The sequence below is a fragment of the Meriones unguiculatus genome, chromosome 6 (genome assembly GCF_030254825.1).
Source record: "Meriones unguiculatus strain TT.TT164.6M chromosome 6, Bangor_MerUng_6.1, whole genome shotgun sequence".
Taxonomy (NCBI): domain Eukaryota; kingdom Metazoa; phylum Chordata; class Mammalia; order Rodentia; family Muridae; genus Meriones; species Meriones unguiculatus.
Window position 1 is genome coordinate 59,012,825 of NC_083354.1, and position 20,776 is coordinate 59,033,600.

The 20,776-nt window shown below is 37.1% G+C and overlaps 1 long non-coding RNA gene across 1 annotated transcript in view; it reads left to right on the top strand.

Moving 5' to 3' along the window:
• The first annotated feature begins 253 nt into the window (after positions 1 to 253).
• Positions 254 to 20,776, top strand: part of LOC132654509 (uncharacterized) — a 33,277-nt gene continuing 12,754 nt past the window's right edge. The window contains exons 1-2 of the long non-coding RNA XR_009592144.1: positions 254 to 302; positions 16,183 to 16,320. This is a non-coding gene — a long non-coding RNA (uncharacterized LOC132654509). The remainder of the gene's footprint in view (positions 303 to 16,182; positions 16,321 to 20,776) is intronic.

The following is a 20,776-nucleotide window of genomic DNA, read 5'->3' on the forward strand; positions in this document are numbered from 1 at the left end:
GGTTCTAAATTTCTAAAGACATATGCCAATGACTCCGTGGATCGTCTTGTTCATTTGAAGAGCAAATTAAAACAGTGGAAGAATGGTGCAAATAATTGTTTCATATGTTCTTTGCCAGTGACTGCTGCAATCATCAGGCTTGATTTACAAATGTAGACTTGAAGGTTTCTCAGCTCCCCGCGGGGTAGAAGACTGTTACCTTGGCATTCGCCCTCTCGCCCTTGTAATCACCACTCAAAACAGTGCCCTGGTACTTCCACTTCCCAGTGTCTTGATTGAACACCTCGTTCAGTGCTAACAAGGTGAGGTATTTGAACAGGGGCTCCAATTGGAAGATCATTAATGGTTTTGCTCATTAAGAGTTGCTGTGCTAGTTTTGGTAATTTGGTAACTATCTAAGTCGCAAGTAGATTTCTCGGCTTCAGCCTAAAGAATGAGGCATTTAAAATAGTAACGGTAATACCTCCGCTTCACATTGGCAAGGGAGGAGGCTGCTGATTGTTTGTGTACTAACTAGGCTTTGCCGGACTAATGAGGTTCACTTGGATGCTCAGGTTCACTGTCTGTTTAAAACAATGTTTAAAACACAGCCAAGTAAAGTTGAAGATAAAATATATTTCACTGGGTGAGATTTGATCCAAGTTAAGAATAAAAGATTTCTTTATGAATGTGAGAAACAGTAGCAATTTCACCTTTCATTTAATGTTAAAAGTAATTGCATTTTGACCTTTGTTTTTACTAGCAAGTGCATTTTGAGAGGTAGTAAAGCTCATTATTTGTTTAAAATACGAAGTTTTGATTTTTAAAATTTATCCTTGAGATGGTTTCCAGGGCATTAATTACACAGTTCATTTGTATTGAAAGGCAGAACATATCAGGAGACCCATATTTCTGTTGAATAGTCATTTAAAAATAATGGTCAATATTATCTGACTATTTAAGTGTAACTTTTACACACACACAAACCTATGTATACACACACACACACACATATCTATACACACACATAAAATACTGAGTATTTTTTATGAGTTAAACATATCTGTGTCTGTAAAAAATGTGCATGTCAATACCACATTATTTTTACTTATTAAATGATTTTTACACATTAATACTTTATAGAAGATATGCTTTCCAAGGTGAGTTAAGATGACTAGTTTAAATAAAAAATATTTATATACTACATGTTAATGTAAAGCCTCAGATTAGCTTGTTAGGATTTGAGAGAATATTTTGAAAATAAGTTTCCGTACACATTGTTGTTTTTTTAATCATGAATCTTTTTGTTAAGTTTGGCAGCAACTTCACCAGATATTTAATTAATTTCAATGATTTGGATGATTGCCATTTCATCATGTAGGATGAAAGTGGGAAGAGTCAGCTAAGGATGTAGCATTTTCCCGGACCGAGCAAAGGGTCTATTTTATGTGTCTATTTTATGTGATTCATGAGGCGTTTTCTTCTGTGTCATCTTTATATCCTTATTGCTTCAGTGTGACAATACAATGATTGGGAACATTTTGGTAATAACATTTGGTAATAACATTTTGGTTTCAAGTAATAACTTATTGGGGTAAAAACTCATAACTGTTTTGTTTTATTTTGCTTAGAATTCAACCTGAAATCTTTTTTGACACTACTAAAACACAGAAGTTTGCTACAGGCTTATTATTTCCAACATGTTAGAATTGTGTGCTCACCCAAAACCCTGACTACTAAGTCTGAAACTTTTCTTTATTTGGATTGGAAATTGAATACAGACCATGACTTGTGTATATAAAACAAATGCAGAAGTGATGCCTCCTACTGTGTAAGTAGTTTTGTTTGTCATGAATAAAGCCCAAAGTTATTTAAGTTAATTCTAGACTTCCCACAGCAATGGGATATCATTTTTGTTCTATTAAATATACTGGTACATGAATATAGCTTTACTGATTACTTGACCAATTTGCTCACACGTGTTAAATTTTGGGACACAAAGGTGAAACTGATGGCCGTAGCTGCATGTTAACAGGCTTCAGTCACTTATCATGAAGAATACAACTTTCTATGTTGACAAAACATTATATATTCATCATGTCTTTGGAACGCAGAACACAAAGTATTTGAGGATCTTTCTCGGCACTTTCTATTGTAAGCTGTGCAGCTGCCAACAGGAGTATTTGAAATTTTGCTTTTTACAACTTGGAGTTAATTTCAGAGATCCTTCCACCTAAGTAGTTAAGTAGGATGAATTTATTTTAAACTAAAGCGATAAGTAAGAGCTTACAATCTCAATAGTAACTAATTGGGATGCTTAGGTTTAAAAATTACTTTGGAATTGTCTTATTGGCTATGTGATTTTTTTTTTTTTTTTTTTTGGAAAAGGTATTACTGTAACATTAGAAGTAATGTTGTTTCTATAAGTGTTTGGTAGGATGATATCAATGTGTGTGCACATGTTCCTGTGAAATTTCCCAACTATTTAAAGATTTCCATGGGTGAAATTGTGATGAAATGCTACAAAAGACACTCTTGTACAGGCAGACTTTTAAAATATTTTAAGTCTGTTTTTGTTTGTTTGTTTGTTTGTTTGAGCTATGACTTTATGTTGTTATTTTTTAATTATAAAACATGGTTGGCTCCACAAAAGGAGGATCACATTAAAAACTACGTAAGAACATAACTCTATGTGATTTATGCTTATCGTAGTATTTGCTTAATCATAGCTCAGATGTATGCTCACAGTGGTCTTGTCTCCAATGTCACAACTAAAAACACAAACAGGGCTCCAACGCTGTGGTTTCAAGTAATAACTGTAGTAAGGATTGCAACAATGTAGCCTGTTAGTCTACAGAAAACCTAAAACGTCACTCTGCTATGTATCACAAGTAATCTTTTAAGAGATGAAAACCTGATGAATTTGTAGGGCTGTGAACATTTTGTCTAGGAAGAATTCTTCCTAGCTATTGAGGAAGCTGGCTACATATTTACGTTCAGCAGAACTCATATTTGCCTTGTCTTCTTTTATAGGAAAGTCAGCAAATGGACTTTGAACATCAGTTTACAAAAGAGCAAAATGAGATAGAGAGTGAGGCCAGGATTTTTCTTTATAGATCTTGGATTTTGGAGTCAGAGGGAGCTTACTAAGTGACTGAACCCAAGGTCTTCATTTCAAAGATTAGGAAAGCGACATCAGAGGAGGTGCCAGGGTTTTCACCCAATCTCACGTCTAGTCAGCGGTCTGAAGACTACCACCCACGTTCCCTGCTTCACAGATCAGTATAGTTTTTCATCTGCCTACCTTCTCTCATCATCAAAACCAAGCCTTACCTCAAAGGTCATATTATATATGTATACGTGTGTATACGTATACATACGAACACATATGTATGTTTATGTTGAATCAAAAAATATACTAATTGTCTGAGCTTTCGAAGACAGCTTGTTCCTGTTCTAAGGTATTTATCGCTCAGTAAAACAGCTGATAGAGTGCACTGCCGTCTACCACACACGAAGCACTGACCTAAACCCCTAGCGTCTCATACACCAGGCACAGTGGCACACACTTGTAATCCCAGCACTTTGTTGGGGAAGGCAAGAGGGTCAGAAGTTCAAGAACATCCATCCTTGTCTCCATAAACACTCCAAAGCCAACTAAGCTGCATGAAACTCAGTCTCAAAAACAAACAATTCAATTAATTAACTTATGAAAAGTGAAAATATCTTTGTTATTATACCTTAACTCATTGATGCAAAGATCAGAAACAGGACTACAAAAATCAATGTTTGCTGGAGTGACCAACAAACTTAATCACAAAGCAGATTGTGTTTTCTAAACTTGAGTTTGTCTATTTTTATTTATGTACTCTTGATACTACTGTCTAGGCATCTGAGAGTAATATATAGTTCTTTCATGTTCCTCTTTTTACCTGTAACCCACCCATTGTCTTTGCTGACCTGGGTACGATCTGTCCCTCCTCTGAAACCTGACTGCTCTGGCAGTATAGCCCTAGCTTTGCTGCACTTTTATTCTTACATCAGACAAAATTATATGCCCTCTAACATGGTGCATATCACATATTCTAAACTACAGAAGTGATAATCTCATTCAGAAAAACAAGCATTTGTTAACACAGGGTCAGGGAGAACATGTAAATGTTTGGTATTTTTTCCTAAACATAAAAATATAGACATATGCGCATTCCAGTTATTTATTTAAAATTGAAATTATGCTGTTTAGTAACTTTTAAGATCTTGGTCTGCTCACTTTTGAGCATTTGCCTTAGAATGAAGCTTGCTTTAAATTTGGAAACCCAACAAGAGCATTTTGAATTGAACAGCTGTGCGTTCTGAAAAGCAAACTGGAGGTGGCAGGGAAGAATGAAGAGAAATAAGCTGTTACAGTGTTCTAGGCATTTGAAGGTAAGAGCCAGGAGGGTCAGACACAGAATAGAGTAGTGGGAAGCTGGGTACACACGAGTCATGTCAAGTGAGACGGACAAAGATCAAGGTAGGCATCTTACGGAAGTTCTGAATGTGGGAGGCATGAACTGGCAGTGATGTTTGTGAATATGGTTTATGACAAAAAGAGGGTAATTTTCACAGCCCACGGTTTTTTTTTTAAATGGATTAAAAAGCTGCAGCATGAACATTCTGTTGCAAACATAGAGAGGCTCGATGGTTATGACATACAGAAGGAGCAGGCAGCCAGCAGCAGCAGAGTATGTGAAGGCACTGAGAACAGGCAGGCACAACTAGCTGTTACTTCCTCTGGGGGATCAGGTAGACTAGACACGGCGCACAGACAATAGAGTAAGGCATCGCTAACACTTCTCAAAGAGTAGTTTATTATACTCGAATTTCAATTACTAATTATGCTGTGGAAATTAAAGTTCATAAGAGCTAGCTTTACTCAAGGTAAAAACGCAAGACAAAGTAATGTTCCTTATCTTTTAAGGCAGAGAATCCGAAGTAAAGAATAAATTTTAAAATGTAGCATTTTATTTAGACTCATGGTGTTAGCTGAAGAATAAGGTTTAAAAGCATTAAATGGAGTTGTAACATGGTTAGTGAAGGGTGTGTTTGACTTTCATTTCTTGTTCTTCTTTGGTATTTGAATTTCTCATTCTTTATTCCATAGCTGTGGCCACATTCCCTGGCTGAGTTAACATTTGAAACCTCAGAAATAGAGACACAATTTGTAGCCCATCTAATGCGCACATACCTATCAACATTTTTTTATTAATGATACAGGACCGATGACACTAAACTGACAGATGTTTTGTGTATGGTGTATGTATGTACACATTCATATGTGTATACATGTGTGGGTACATGCATGTGGAGACCAGAAGTTGCATGTGATGTCATCCTTTATCACTCTCTATCCTACTTCTTGAGACGCGGTCTCTCACCAAGTCTTGAACTCACAACTGAGTTACAGGAATCCTATTTCTAAGCCTATGCTTCCATATCTGGCTTTTTCTGTGGGTGTTAGGGATTTGAACTCTGGTCCTCATGCTGTCAAATCAAGTTCTTTACCAAGAGAGTCACCTCCCAGCACAATATAAGCTATTTCCAAATTTTATTATTAGTTGTTTGTATTTTCTTATTGTGCCTCATTAATAATATGCTGTCATAAAACAGACGTGAATGTGGTCTTTCAAAAATGACTTACTAATATTCACACTTGTGATGGATGATATGGTACCCGTGTGTTAAGATGCAGAGAGCTGTGTAAATTGTGTGAGTGCAGTATTATGTTCCTCCTGAACTTCTGATGGTACATCAGGAGGAAGGCTGGGAGTTTAAAATATGATTTTTTTCTAAAGTTATGTTTACTATGATCTTACTCAGTAGTCTGTCACTTATAGCTGAGATCATGAAAAGTGAAGGAGCGGCTAAGTGGTCCCAGTTTCTCTACAACACATGCAGACAAGTTGAAGGGCTCCACCAATGTAAGGAGCAATGGGCAAGGGGAGTTAAATAACATGATAGTTATAGAAACCCACTTGACAGATGAAAATTAAGACAAATGGAGAAAATCAACAAGAATGTTAAAACAGGTGGCATTTGGGAGCTAGTACTCAGTATGGGCTAGATCACCTCAGCAGATTCAACTCAGAGACTAGATTTAAACAAATTATTTAATAGTAACAGAGTTGAAGGTGACAGGGAGATCTAACACTTAAGAGAGAAAGCTAATTTACTTTATTTTTATTATTACTATTATCATTATTAACTTTAAATTGAGGGTATTTATAGACAGAATCAGACTTTAAAGATGCTTTATGTTGGAGAAAGTAGAATGAAGGTATTTAATAATACAGTGTTTGCTAATGATGAAAGTCAATTTTGTCAGATATTGGCAGCGAAAAGGTAAGAGCTCAAAAATACAGTTGGAAGCTTTGGGATGGGAAATCTCTGACAAAACATCCAGAGAGTTTAGGTGTCCTTGGTGTTGGATGGGACAGGAGATATGTAGAGTATTTCTGGAAGACAGAAAATGGTGGTGAGACTCCTTTACTGCAAACAAGTGTCTGCGCAGAATCAAGAATCAAGTTATCTATAAAGTTTATGTTGGCCATAGCCTTGGCACTAATAGGAGAGAGGAGGGAATTTGGCAGGCCCTTGTAAGTAATATCACAAAATAGCAAGTTAAAAAACAAAAAAAGGAAAAAATTGAACATACATGAACCTACTACAAACTAAGAAAGAATCGAGTAATATAAAAGAAGCTTAAACAAGTCACAGGCAAACGGTGGGACCTAGAAAAGATCATTCCTAAGTGAGGTATCCCAGAAGGAGAAAGACACACATGGTATATAATTACTTATATAGACCTATAAGATATGATAAACATACTGAAATTTATGTACCTAAAGAAGATAAACAAGAAAAAGGACCTGGAGTAAGATTATCAATCCTCACTTAGAAAGACAAATAGGATGGACATTGGATGTAGGAGAAAACAAGTAACAGGACAAGAGCCTACCACAGAGGGCCTCTGAAAGACTCTACCTAGCAGTGTACCAAAGCAGATACTGAGACTCATAACCAAACCTTCAGCAGAGTGTGGGGAATCATTTGAAAGAAGGGGGATTTAGTATGACCTGGAGAGGATGGGAGCTCTACAAGGACCAAATATATCTGGGCACAGGGGTCTTTCATGAGACTGTTTCTCCAACCAAGGACCATGTATGGATATAACCTAGAACCTGTGCTCTGATGTAGCCTATGGTAGCTCAGTAGCCAAGTGGGTACCCTAGTAGGGGAACAGGAACTATTTCTGACATGATATCAATGGCTGGCTCTTTGACCTCTGCTCCCCTACCCTGGAGGGAGGAGCAGCCCTGCTAGGCCACAGAGGAGACTTTGCAACCAATCCTGAAGATACCTAATAAACCAGGGTCAGATGAAAGGGGAGGAGGTTCTCCCCTATCAGTGGACTTTTAAAGGGGCAAGGAGGAGATGAGGGAGGGAGGATGGGATGGGGAGGGGATGGGGGAGGGGGATACAGCTGGGATACAAAGTTAATAAACTGTAACGAATACTAAAAAAAAAAATAAAAAGTAAAAAAGGTCACTCAAAATAATTAATTTTCTCTTTTTAAAAATAATGTTCGATGGTGCTGGAGAATGGCTCAGCAGTTAGGAGCACTGGCTGCTCTTTCAGAGGACCTAGGTTCTATTACCAGCATCCATATGGACACTTACAACTGTCTTTAATTCCAGTTTCAGGGAATTCAATATCATCATACAGACACACATGCAGGCAAAACAGCAATGTACACAAAGTACATAAATAATGTCAAAAATAATTAGATATAATTGTAATAAAATGTTACCATATGTGGGGTTGGGGAGATGGCTCAACAGTTAAGAGCACTTGCTATTCTTGCAGAGAACCAGGATTTAGTTCCCAGCACCTATAGGAGGTGACACACAACCAGATGATAACTCAATTTTCAGGCAACTTGACACCTTCTTCTGACTTCTGGCAGCACCAGGCATATGTGGGATACACATATATGTAGACAGGCACTTACACATACATATAAAGTAAAATATATTAACATGAGACATAGTTATTACAGTATAATTTTTATAAATAAATAAAATTTATTCTTAAAAGTATGACTTAAACTTAAAGCAAAAACACTCATATGTATCTCTCTCTCTGTATATATATAAAACACAATGTTGCAAAGGAACATTTGAGTTGTTTACGAAAGGTATCACAAAGTAATAGCAGAACTTTTATATGGCCTATATTCAAAATATTATTTGTTTTTCAAAAGAGACTATCCCCAAAATAAGCCTAAAATGAGTAATTTAGAAAAAGACATTACAACAAAATATTTTATACCTGTTTAAAAATACAATTTTACTCCTACAAGCTTGAAGTTTACTATATATACACAATGTAATATTTTTATTAATTCTAAAGCCTCTGCTAACAAATTACTTTTGAGGTAAAATTACTATATAAAAATCCAAGAAACAATTAAGACCTGAGGTAGTTCTTTCTTAAATAACCTTCCTACAAACTCAAGTCCATCTGACACAATGCAGATACAAGTTCTAACTTCAACCAGGACAATAGCGGTTCTTCCACAGAAGATTAAAACTATGCTATCCTTTGGTTAATTATCTCCATTTCCAGCGACTTCTCAGGCATTCCCATCAAGTAAGGATTTGCTTCAAAGATCAGTGCTCCAGAACCAAATTTCCCTGATGAACTCATGCGTGCTACTGACGGCCGCGCGGGTGAGACCAGCAACCTACAGTACTCACTATGCCAACTCTTCCACCCCAAGAACGAAAAGATAATGCGCACACTTACAAGATTGACCAGCAAAGGCTGGCAAGGAAACTTGCAGATTTCTGAGTGTCTATTCTATCACCCACCCAGGGAAAATATATTATTTTTTGAGTTTATTTTTGCAATGAATTCTCTCTGCAGAAATATTCAGGTACGTAGGTGTATGAGTGGACTTGCGTAATCGCTAAACAAATGGGCACTTGTTCTTTTTTTTCTTCTAAGTTTGAAGCAGATCATCTCCAGATTTATTTGCACTCAGACAATGATGGTAGACTCCCTTTCCTCAGCAGGATTCTTTACACATATATTAATCACAGGTTATTTACTTTGTCCCTCAGCCATATCCCCCTCCCTCATTCCCTCCCAATACCATCCTCTCCCTCATCTTCCCCCTGCCCTTTCCAAGGCTACTGATAGGGGAGGACCTCCTCCCCTTCCATCTGACCCTAGCTTATCAGGTATCTTCAGGACTGGCTGCAGTGTCCTCTTCTGTGGCCTACCAGGGTTGTTCCTCCCTCGGGAAGGGGGGGGGGTCGAAGAGCTTGCCATTGAGTTCATATCAGAAATCATCCCTGTTCCCCTTATTAGAGAACCCACTTGGATACTGAACTACCATGGGCTACATCTGAGCAGAGGTTCTAGGTTATTTCCATACATGGTCCTTGGTTGGAGAAACAGTCTCATGAAAGACCCCTGGGCCCAGATATATTTGGTCCTTGTGGAGCTCCTGTCCTCTCCAGATCTTACTAACTCCCCCTTCTTTCATATGATTCCCTGCACTCTGCCAAAGGTTTGGTTATGATTCTTAATATCTGCTTTGATATGCTGCTAGGTAGAGTCATTCAAAGGCCCTCTGTGGTAGGCTCCTGTCCTGTTACTTGTTTTCTTTTGCATCCAATGTCCATCCCATTTGTCTTTCTAAGTGAGGATTGGTAATCTTACCCTGAGTCCTCTTCCTTGTTCATCTTCTTTAGGTGTATAGATTTCAGTATATTTATCCTATCTTATAGGTCTATATAGGTGAATATATACCATTTGTGTCTTTCTGCTTTTGGGATACCTCACTTAGGATGATAATTTCTAGGTCCCACCATTTGTCTGCAAATTTCATGATTTCCTCATTTTTAATTGCTGAGTAATATTCCACTGTGTAGTAATACCATAATTTCAGTATCCATTCCTCAACTGAGGGACATCTGGGTTGTTTCCAGGTTCTGGCTATTATGAATAAAGCTGCTCTAAACATGGTTGAGCAAATGTTCTTGTTGTGTACTTGAGCATCTTTTGGCTATATGCCTAGGAGTGGTATAGCTGGATCTTGAGGAATCACTATTCCTAATTGTCTGAGAAAGCACAAGATTGATTTCCATGGTGGTTGTACAAGTTTGCATTCCCACCAGCAATGGAGGAGGGTTCCCCTTTCTCAACAACCTCTACAGCACATGTAGTCACTTGAGTTTTTGATCTTAGCCATTCTGATGGGTGTAAGGTGAAATCTCAGGCTCGTTTTGATTTGCATCTCCCTGATGGCTAAGGATGTTGAGCCTTTCTTTAAGTGTGTGTTTTTTTGTTTGTTTGTTTGTTTTTTTGGGGTTTTTTTTGCCATTCTACAATCCTCTACAGAGAGTTCTCTGTTTAACTCCATGCTCCCTTTTTTCCCCATTTTTTAATTGGATTACTTGATTTGTTGCTTTTTAACTTCTTCTGTTCTTTACGTATACTGGATATTAGCCTTCAGTCAGATGTAGGGTGGTGAAAATCCTTTCCCAGTCTGTAGGCAGTCGTTTTGCTTTGATAACAGTGTCTTTTGCTTTACAGAAGCTTTTCAGTTTCATGAGGTCCCATTTATTGATTGTTGCTACTAGAGCCTATGGGGTATGTTGGTGTTCTGTTCAGGAAGTTGTCTCCTGTGACGAGTTCTAGGGTCTTCCCTAATTTTTCTTCGAACCGATTTAATGTGTCTGGTTTTATGTTGAGGTCTTTGATCCACTTGGATTTTAGTTTTGTACAGGGCGATAAATATGGATTTCTTTTCATTTTTCTGCATATAGACATCCAGTTGGACCAACACCATTTGTTGAAGATGCTGTCTTTTATCCATTGAATGGTTTTGGCTTTTTTGTCAAAAAAAGATGGAACTGGTTTCTGCCTTCCATCTTCCCGATGGTGAGTGCTCTCTCTCACGAACAACTCCACATTTGGCTAAGGCTGAGGATCAGGCTTGCTTCCATGTATGTGGACCTATCTGCATTGCCCACGTGGCATGCCTGGGTTGGCTACCCAGAGGCTATTTAAGCTGTGGGCTGGCTTTCCCCAGGGTCAGATGATTGTTCAAGGTTCCTGAATAAACTGCATTGAAAATAAATAAATAAATAAGTAAATAAATAAATAAATCAAGTATTCATAAATGTGTGGGTCTTCTATTCGGATCCATTGATCTTCCTTTCTGTTTCTATGCCAATACCATGCAGTTTTTATTACTATTGCTTTGTAGTACAGCTTGAGATCGGGGATAGAGATACCTCCAGATGATCTGTTGTTGTACAGGTTTGTTTTGGAAATTCTGGGGTTTTTTTGTTTCTCCATATGAAGTTGAGAATTTTTCTTTCAAGGTCTGTAAAGAATTGTGTTGGTATTTTGATGGTAATTGCATTAAATCTGTAGATTGCTTTTGGCAGAATGGCCACTTTTACTATGTTAATTCTACCAATCCATGAGCATGAGAGATCTTTCCATTTTCTGATATCTTCTTCAATTTCTTTCTTCAGAGACTTGAAGTTTTTCTCAAACAGGTCTTTCACTTGCTTGGTTAGTGTCACCCCAAGGTACTTTATGTTATTAGTGGCTATTGTGAAGGGTGTTGTTTCCTTAATTTCTTTCCCAGCCCTTTTATCTTTGGTATACAGGAAGGCTTCTGGTTTTTTTGAGTAGATTTTGTATCCAGCCACTTTGCTGAAGGTGTTTATCAGTTGAAGGAGTTCTCTGGTTGAATTTTATTTATACTATCATATCATCTGCAAACAGTGATATTTTGACTTCTTCCTTTACGATTTGTATCCCTTTGATCTCCTTTAGTTGTCTTATTGCTTTAGCTAGGACTTCAGGTACTATGTTGAAGAGATATGGAGAGAGTGGGCATCCTTGCCTTGTCTGTGATTTCAGGGGGATTGATTTAAGTTTCTTTCCATTGAGTTTGATGTTGGCTATAGGCTTGCTGTATATTGCCTCTACTATATTCAGGTATGTGCCTTGTATCCATGATCTCTCCAAGACTTTAAACTTGAATGGGTGTTGGACTTTGTCAAATGCTTTTCCAGCATCTAATGAGATGATAATGTGGTTTTTCTCCTTCAGTTTGTTTATATGGTGGATGACATCGATGGATTTCCGTATATTGAACCACCCCTGCACACCTGGGATGAAGCCTACTTGGTCATGGTGGATGATATCTTTTATGTGTTCTTGGATTCGATTTGCAAGTATTTAATGAGTATTTTTGCATCAATGTTCATAAGAGAGATTGGTCTGAAGTTCTCTTTTTGTATTGGGTCTTTGTGTGGTTTAGGTATCAAGGTGACTGTGGCTTCATAGAATGAGTTTGGTAATGGTCCTTCTGTTTCCATTTTTGTGGAATATTTTGAAGAGAATTGGAGTAAGCTCTTCTCTGAAAGTCTGGTAGAATTCTGCCCTGAAACCATCTGGCCCTGGGTTTTTTTTGGAAGGGAGACTTTTGACAACTGCTTTTATTTCTTTGGGGATATGGGACTATTCAATCTTTCTACCTAATCTTGATTTAATTTAGGTAGATGGAATCTATCAAGACAATTGTCCATTTTGTTTAGATTTTCAAATTTTGTGGCATGTAGGCTTTTGTAGCAAGACCTAATGATTGTTTGGATTTCCTCAGTGTCTGTAGTTATGTCACCCTTTTCATTTCTGATTTTGCTGATTTGGATAGTTTCTCTCTGCCTTTTTGATAGTTTGGCTAAGAGCTTGTGTATCTTATTGGTTTTCTCAAAGAACCAGCTCTTGGTTTCATTGATTCTTTGAATAGTTGTATTTGTTTCTAATTGATTGATTTCAGCCCTGAGTTTGATTATTTCCGGCCGTCTGCTCTTATTGGGTATATCTGCTTCTTTTTTTTTTTTTTCCGAAGACTTCAGTTGGACCATTAAGTTGCTTGTATGAGATGTTTCAAATTTCTTCTTGAAGGTACTTTGTGCTATGAGCTTTCCTCTTAGCACTGCCTTCATTGTGTCCCATAAGTCTGGGTATGTTGTGCTTTCATTTTCATTGAATTCTAGGAAGTCTTTAATTTCTTTCTTTATTTCTTCCCTAACCAAGCTGTCATTGAGTAGCAAGTTGTTCAGTTTCCATGTATGTGCAGGCTTTTTGCTGTTTCTGTTGTTGTTGAGGTCCAGCTTTAGACCATGATGGTCAGATAGGATACCAGGGATTATTTCAATCTTCTTATATCTGCTGAGGTTTACTTTGTGACCAACTATATGCTCTATTTTGGAGAAGGTTCCATGAGGTGCTGAAAAGAAGGTATAGTCTTTTGATTTTGGGTGGAAAGTTCTATAGACATCTATTAGGTCCATTTGATTTAGGGCCTCTGTAAGTGCCCTTGTTTCCCTGTTTTGCTTCTGACTGGATGACCTGTCCCTTGGTAAGAGTAGAGTGTTGAAGTCTCCCACTGTTAAGGTGTTAGGATCAATGTGTGATTTCAGCTTTAATAATGTTTCATTTACAAATGTAGGTGGTCTTGTATTTGGGGCATAGATGTTCAAAATTGTGATGTCCTCCTGTTGGAATTTTCCTTTGATGAGAAGGAAGTGCCCTTCCTTATCTCTTTTGATTAATTTTGGTTGAAAATCTATTTTATTAGATATTAGGATCACTACCCCAGCTTGTTTTCTGGGTCCATTTGCTTGAAAAACATTTTTCCAGCCCTTTACTCTGAGGTAGTGTTTATCTTTTTTGCATACATGTGTTTCTTGGATGCAGCAAAATGTTGGATCCTGTTTCTGCAACCATTCTGTTAGTCTGGGGCACTTGTTCTTATTCCTTTTGACTTTCATAAGTTTTTGTCCACCAAGAAATAAGTAGGACTGATGATTCCTTACTACTTCAGCACTTTAGTTTTACATCCTATGTTTGGCTAACTAAAAAGTTATGTGAGACAATTATTTAAGCTAATCTCAAATTTTTTGTAGGATATAGATATCCAAAATGAACATGCAGAACTTGATTATATACCACAAACATCCAAAGGAACATACAGATTTATTAACTGAAAACCGATTTATTTAACCATAGAAATATGGGAATATCAGAACCAGGTTTTAAGGGTATATCCATGTTTATTGTATAGTACATATAGTCCCTGTATAATAATTTTAATAATCTGTAAAATCACAATGCAAAAAGTGTTTCTGTTTATATTATTAAACAATAATTTAAAATACATTGTATTTATATTGAAACTTTGAAACTTTAAAAAAGACTTAATTTTATGTAGGCATGTGGGTATGTGCACATGAGTGCAGTTACCTAGAGAGGCCAGAAGAGGGAACCAGATCTCCTGGAGCTACAAGCTGTTGTGAGTTACCAACTTAATTTTGCTGATGGGTAAATATCGTATTTAAATGTCTAGACTCATAAATAAATTTTGCGCCTGACTCAAATAACTCATTTTTATTTTCATTATGTACTGTTTTGATAAACTGGGCAGTAAGATAGTGAAAAATGGTAGACATGTACAAGAAATTATATCTACAATGTTAAAATAAACATTGTAACATTTGCTCATCAAACATTTCTAAGCATTTCAATAATAGTAGTTATTGAAGAGACAGAAATGAAGTATGTACTGTGAGACATTTAGAGAAAAAGTAATGAGGAAGTGGGACCAACACTTCAGTGTAAAATTGGAATAAAAGAGTCAGAGAAAAAAATTGTTAATATATGTGGTTATTCATATTAATAGGGTCTGCTGCAGACCAGGTTTTTTTCTGACAATGTTATCAAAACCATTTGATAAAAAACAATGCATACAAATAGACAAAAAAAAATTTGGTTTGCATATTTTGTTCCACAAGCACTCTCTTCACATATATTAGATACTTTCCATTTCTGCACCAAAATGTCTGACAGAAACAATGGAAGCAAGAAAGTATTTATTTTGTTTCACGGCTTAAGAGGATGCAAACGTCATGCAAAGGCCCAGCAGCTGTGCTCATGGCAGGTTGGACTCTGTCTGTAATGGGTCTTGTCTGTAATGGGTCTGTTAGGGCTTGTTACAGCTTTGTGGGTCAAGAAGTAGAGTAAGCTCCATGGTGGAGGAGCGACAGATTATCACTCTCCAGACCCACCCCTGCTGTTCTGCATCTGCCAACTAGGGCCCAAATCTAAAAAATAAACTAAAATAAATTTTAAAAAAACAGCTTGTGGGAAACATTTTATATCACAACATAATATTTTATCACCCCATAACCTCATGGCTTTCTTATAAAGAAAAATGCAATTAAGCATAACCTCAGAAATATAATCTTTTTAGTTATATTTATTTATTTACCTAGCGTGTGTGTGTGTGTGTGTGTGTGTGTGTGTGCATGAGTGGGTCAGGACTCAGCTTTCAGGAGTAGGTTCTTTCAGTCCTCCATATAGACATAGGGGAGCAATATTTAGGTCTTTGGGTTCCACAGCATGTGCCTTGATCCTCTGAGCTATCTTGTTGGCTCAGTACCTACATTTCAAACACCTGGACAATGGGAATCAGTTCACAACATTCAAATGATGGACAATACTCACAGGTCAGAAAAAACAATTTTTAGAATGAAAGAATGGGAAATAATATTATTATAAATGTGTTTCACCAAGTCACACAAAATTGAAATACATAAAATCAAGAAGGAGAGAATCACAAAGTAAAACCAAGTAATGTAACCATCATTCTGACTGTTGCTCAAGAGATGATCACAGCAAAATTTAACAAGGATTAAAATTTTCGAATACATGGGTTTAATTGAGAAATTAAAGTTTACTTTAAAATTTAGAAGTATAAAACATATAACTTCTGTTTTCTAACTTTCATTAAGTAGATTGTCAGGTAATCAAAGGATTAAGTTATGAGGTCAAATTTAATTGAACGTATTCCTGATCCTGATTTCAAAATTTTTTTTCTAGTTAAAAGGCCCTAACATATTCTTTTGTCTTTCTTTCCCCTTGCTTTTCTAACAACAACAACAACAGAAATTGCCAAGCGGGATTAAATCCCAGCTCTCAAAGGAAGGAGACTGCAGATGAGAAAGTATTTACTTAGCACAGCATTCTCTCTGAGTAAAGAAAATCACATTCCTGTTTCTAATTCTGTAGGAGACAGACTTCTGCATGTTTTGACACTAACATTGCCTGTATGGATGAGGAAATGCATAAAGTCTTTGCATTCCATTACTATGTATTCTGGTTGCTGAGAAGAAAATCATAAGACATGGACATTCTAAATTTATTTTGGTAAGTAAGCTTAATGAGGGAATCTTGTTAATAATAAATAAAATGAGATGCAATATAAAAAAGTTATGATATTCAACACTGTATTTGGTTGTTTAAATTGGACTACATTATTTTGTTCTGAAGCTTGCTTGATAATGTGGCACTATGTCATTTGGATTCCTTTTTAGAGAAGCACAGACTAGATATTTAAATACAAAGAATGCATACAACACCCAGTTATATCAAGAGCTTCTCAACTTGGTGATGTTCCTTTTCAGGTGCAGCTAATAGGTACAATCAGCCTATACCCACAATGAAATTAGATGCTGGACTGATGTTCACACGTATTAAAGCATAGCATTTTCTTTTCAGATGGGAATTACAAAATTGAGTAGTTTAATCAGAAAAGCTAGAGCTATGAAATTAACTTCTAGAAATATTGTTTTGGTGTTTTTGAGTTCACATCAGATTAAAAACTACCTAGCTGAGTATCAACTTTCTGCGCAGCCCCAGCGCTAACACCTAAGAGATAAGGAGGAACAGTCTAAAGCAATGTTAACCTAAACATTGCTTGTGCTCTGGGAGGCTGATCTCCATTCTGCTCCCCTGCACAGAAAATCACCTTGCGTTTCACAGGACATTTTATTTTTATTTTTATTTTTAGTTACATTTTATTAACTCTGTGTCCCAGCTATATCCTGCTCACTCATTCCCTCCAAACCTCACCCTCCCTCCCTCATCTCCTCTTTGCCCCTTTCCAAGTCCACTGTTTGGGGAGGACCTCCTCCCCTTCCATCTGACCCTGTTTTATCAGGTATCTTCAGGACCGGCTGCAAAGTCCTCCTCTGTGGACTAGCAGGACTGCTTCTCCCTTGGAAGGTGGGGAGGTCAAAGAGCCTGCCATTCAGTTCCTGTCAGAAATAGTCCCTGTTTCCCTTACTATGGGAAACCAATTGGTTACTGAGCTACCATAGGCTACATCCGAGCAGAGGTTCTAGGTTATATCCATACATGGTCCTTGGTGGAGTGTCAGTCTCAGAAAAGACCCTGTGCCCAGATATATTTGGTTCTTGTGGAGCTCCTGTCCTTTCCACGTCATACTAACTCTCCCTTCTTTCATGATTCCCTGCACTCTGCCGAAGGTTTGGTTATGAGTCTTAGTATCTGCTTTGATACACTGGTAGATAGAGTCTTTCAGAGGCCTTCTGCGATAGGCTCCTGTCCTGTTACTTGTTTTCTCCTATGTCCACTGTACCTCTGATTTGTCTTTCTAACTGAGGATTGATAATATTACTCCAGGTCCTCTTTCTTGTTTAACTTCTTTAGGTGTATAGATTTCATTATGTTTATCGTATCTTGTAGGTCTATATAAGTGAGCACATACCATATGTGTCTTTCTCCAAGGACATCTGCTCAACCATGTTTGTATCAGCTTTATTTGTAATAGCCAGAACCTGGAAACAACCCAGATGTCCATCAATGGAGGAATGGATACAGAAATTGTGGTATTTTTACACAATGGAATACTACTCAGCAATCAAAAACAAGGAAATCATGAAATTTGCAGGCAAATGGTGGGCTCTAGAAAAGATCATTTTGAGTGAAGTATCACAGGCCATTTTAACACCTCTGAGCATAACTCTAGAACAGGAGAAGGCATACTGGCCAAAACAAAGACAAGCATTTAAAGAGAGCAGCAATGAACATGGGTGAGCAGGTTATCTACAGTAGAATACATCTGTTTCCAGTGTTTCCAGGAATCTTCACACCTATTTTGCGACTGTACCAGTTGAAACTTCCACCAGCAATGTTCCCCTTTCCACATGTCCATTTCAGCATTGTCAACATTTACTTTTTACACCTTATCCATTCTGACTTCGGTGAGATAAAATTTCAAATTAGCTTTAATTTACAAGTCTCTGATTGCTAAGTATGTTGAACATAAAAACAAAAACTAAAGGAAAAATGAAAAAACCCATCACCTCAGTCATTTCTGTTTTCTTTTTTTAATTTATTTTTATTTTTATTAATTACAGTTTATTCACTTTGTATCCTAACAGTAGCCCCATCCCCCAACCACTCTCAATCCTACCCTCCCTCCCTCTTCTTCTTCTTCTATGCCCCTCTCCCATTCCAATGATAAGGGAGGTTCTCCTCCCCTTCCATCTGACCTTAGTCTATCAGGTCTCATCAGGACTGGCTTCTTTATCTTCCTTTGTGAACTGGTAAGGCTGCTTCCCCCTCAGGTGGAGGTGATCAAAGAGCTAGCCCATGAGTTCATGTCAGAGATGATCCCTGTTCTTATTATTGGAGAACCGTCTTTGACACTGAGCTGCCATGGATTACTTCTGTGCAGAGAAAGTATTTTGTCTTTTGAGAACTATTTATTTAGTTATGCCTAAATTATGCCTAAATTTTCAGTTGAGTTGTTTCTTGATATGTAGTTCAGATTCAAACCTTTTGTCAGGTGTATATCAAGGAAAGATCTTTTCTCTTTAGTCAAATGATGGTGTCCTTTGATAAATAGAAACTTTGGTTTCATGAGGTCGTCTTTATTAATTGTTGATCTTAATGCCTACACTAAGATCAGGAAGTCATTTTTGTGCCAATGAGCCTGAGCATATTTCCTACATTGTCACACTTCTGTATCAGTACCATATCAGGACTTATGTTGAAGTCCTTGATCCACTGGAGTTGAGTTTTGTGCAGAGAGCTAAGGATCTAGTTTCAACATGTGGTTATCCAGTTTGGCCAGTATTTTTTGATGACGGAGTTGTCTTTTCTTTTATGTATATTTTATATTTATTGACCCCTTTGTCCAAAATTTGGTGGCTGTCTTTACATGTGGATCTTTAATTCCATTCTATTGTTTATTGAGTCTGTTTTTATGCCAGTACTGTTTGTGTTTTTGTTTTTAAATCACAATATATCTATAATATAAATTGCAATATGAGATGGTGATACCTCCTTTAGTTTTTTAAAATTATCAGGTATGGTTTTGGTTATCCTAGTTTTTTTTTTAATTTATTTTTTTTTCAATGCAGTTTATTCAGGAACCTTGAACAATCATCTGACCCTGGGGAAAGCCAGCCCACAGCTTAAATATCCTCTGGGTAAAGTTCAAAGTAACCTTTTCAATTTTTGTGATGACTTGCATTGAAAAGTTGACGGAGATTTTATTGAAAATATAAACTCCTTTTGGTCGGCTGGTCATTTTAACAATTTTAATTCTAATAAAGCATGATTTTGGAAAGTGGTTCTACCACTGGTATCTTCAACTTTATTTTTGAGTGTTTTAATATTTTCATTGTACAAGTCTTTAACTTCTGTGCACATATTTATTCCTAGATATATTACAAGCTATTATGAGTAGTACTGTGGGCCTGATTTCTTTTTTGATGTATTTGTCATTTGTATATAGGAAGGCTACTGTTTTCTTTGTGTTAATTATGAATCCTACTACTTTGATATATGGGATTATCAGCTATAGGAGCTTTCTGGTTGAATCATTAGTGTCTCTTCCTATTAATCCTAAAAATAACAATGTCATTATTGAAAGATACATAATTGTCACTTCTATTTTGACTGTGAATAAACAGAGAAAAAGAAAATCTGTAATTTTCACAGTCACAGAGCTAGTGAGTTATAGAACTGAAATTTGTTACAAAGAGGTTGGATCTCTCAATCTGAACTTTGTGCATTTATTCTACTTATCCTTTTATTAATTAATTCAATTTACATTTTAGTCATAGGTCCCCTCCTCCACTCCTCCCAGTTCCAACTTCCCTCTTACATCTCCTCTCCCCTCTTCCTCAGAAAACAGTAACCTCCATACCCAGATACCCCAGCTCCTCTGTTCACAGGAGGAAGTGCTCATCTTCCTCACCTGCGGCCTGGTAGGGAAGTCCCATCGTGGAGAAGTAATCAAAAAGCAGGCAACATAGTCTGTGTCATAGATTTCCCGTTTTCCTAACTAGTGAGCCCACATAAAGCCCAAGATGCCCATCAGGCTTATCTTCTTGGGGCCTAGGTGCTGAGTATGTCTATCCTGTTCCCTATGAATAAAATCCACTTATGAGTGAGTATATGCCATGTGTGTGTGTTTTTCTGGGTCCGTGTTACCTCACTCAGAATGATCATTTTAGTTCCATCCATTTTACTGTAAATTTCATGTTTTTAATGGCTGAATAGTATTCCATTGTGTAAATGTACCACAGGTTCTTTATCTATTTTTTGGTTGAGGGACATTTAAGTTGTTTCTGGCTATTACAAATAATGCTGCTACAAATATGGTTGAGCCAATGTCCTATTTCTATGATGGAGCATCTTTCAGGTGTATGCCCAGGGGTGGTATAGCTGGGTCTTGAGGTAGAGCTATTCCCAATTGTCTGAGAAAGCACCAGATTGACTTCCAAAGTGGTTGTACAAGTTTACATTTCCACCAGCAATGGAGGAGGGTTCTCCTTTCTCCACATCC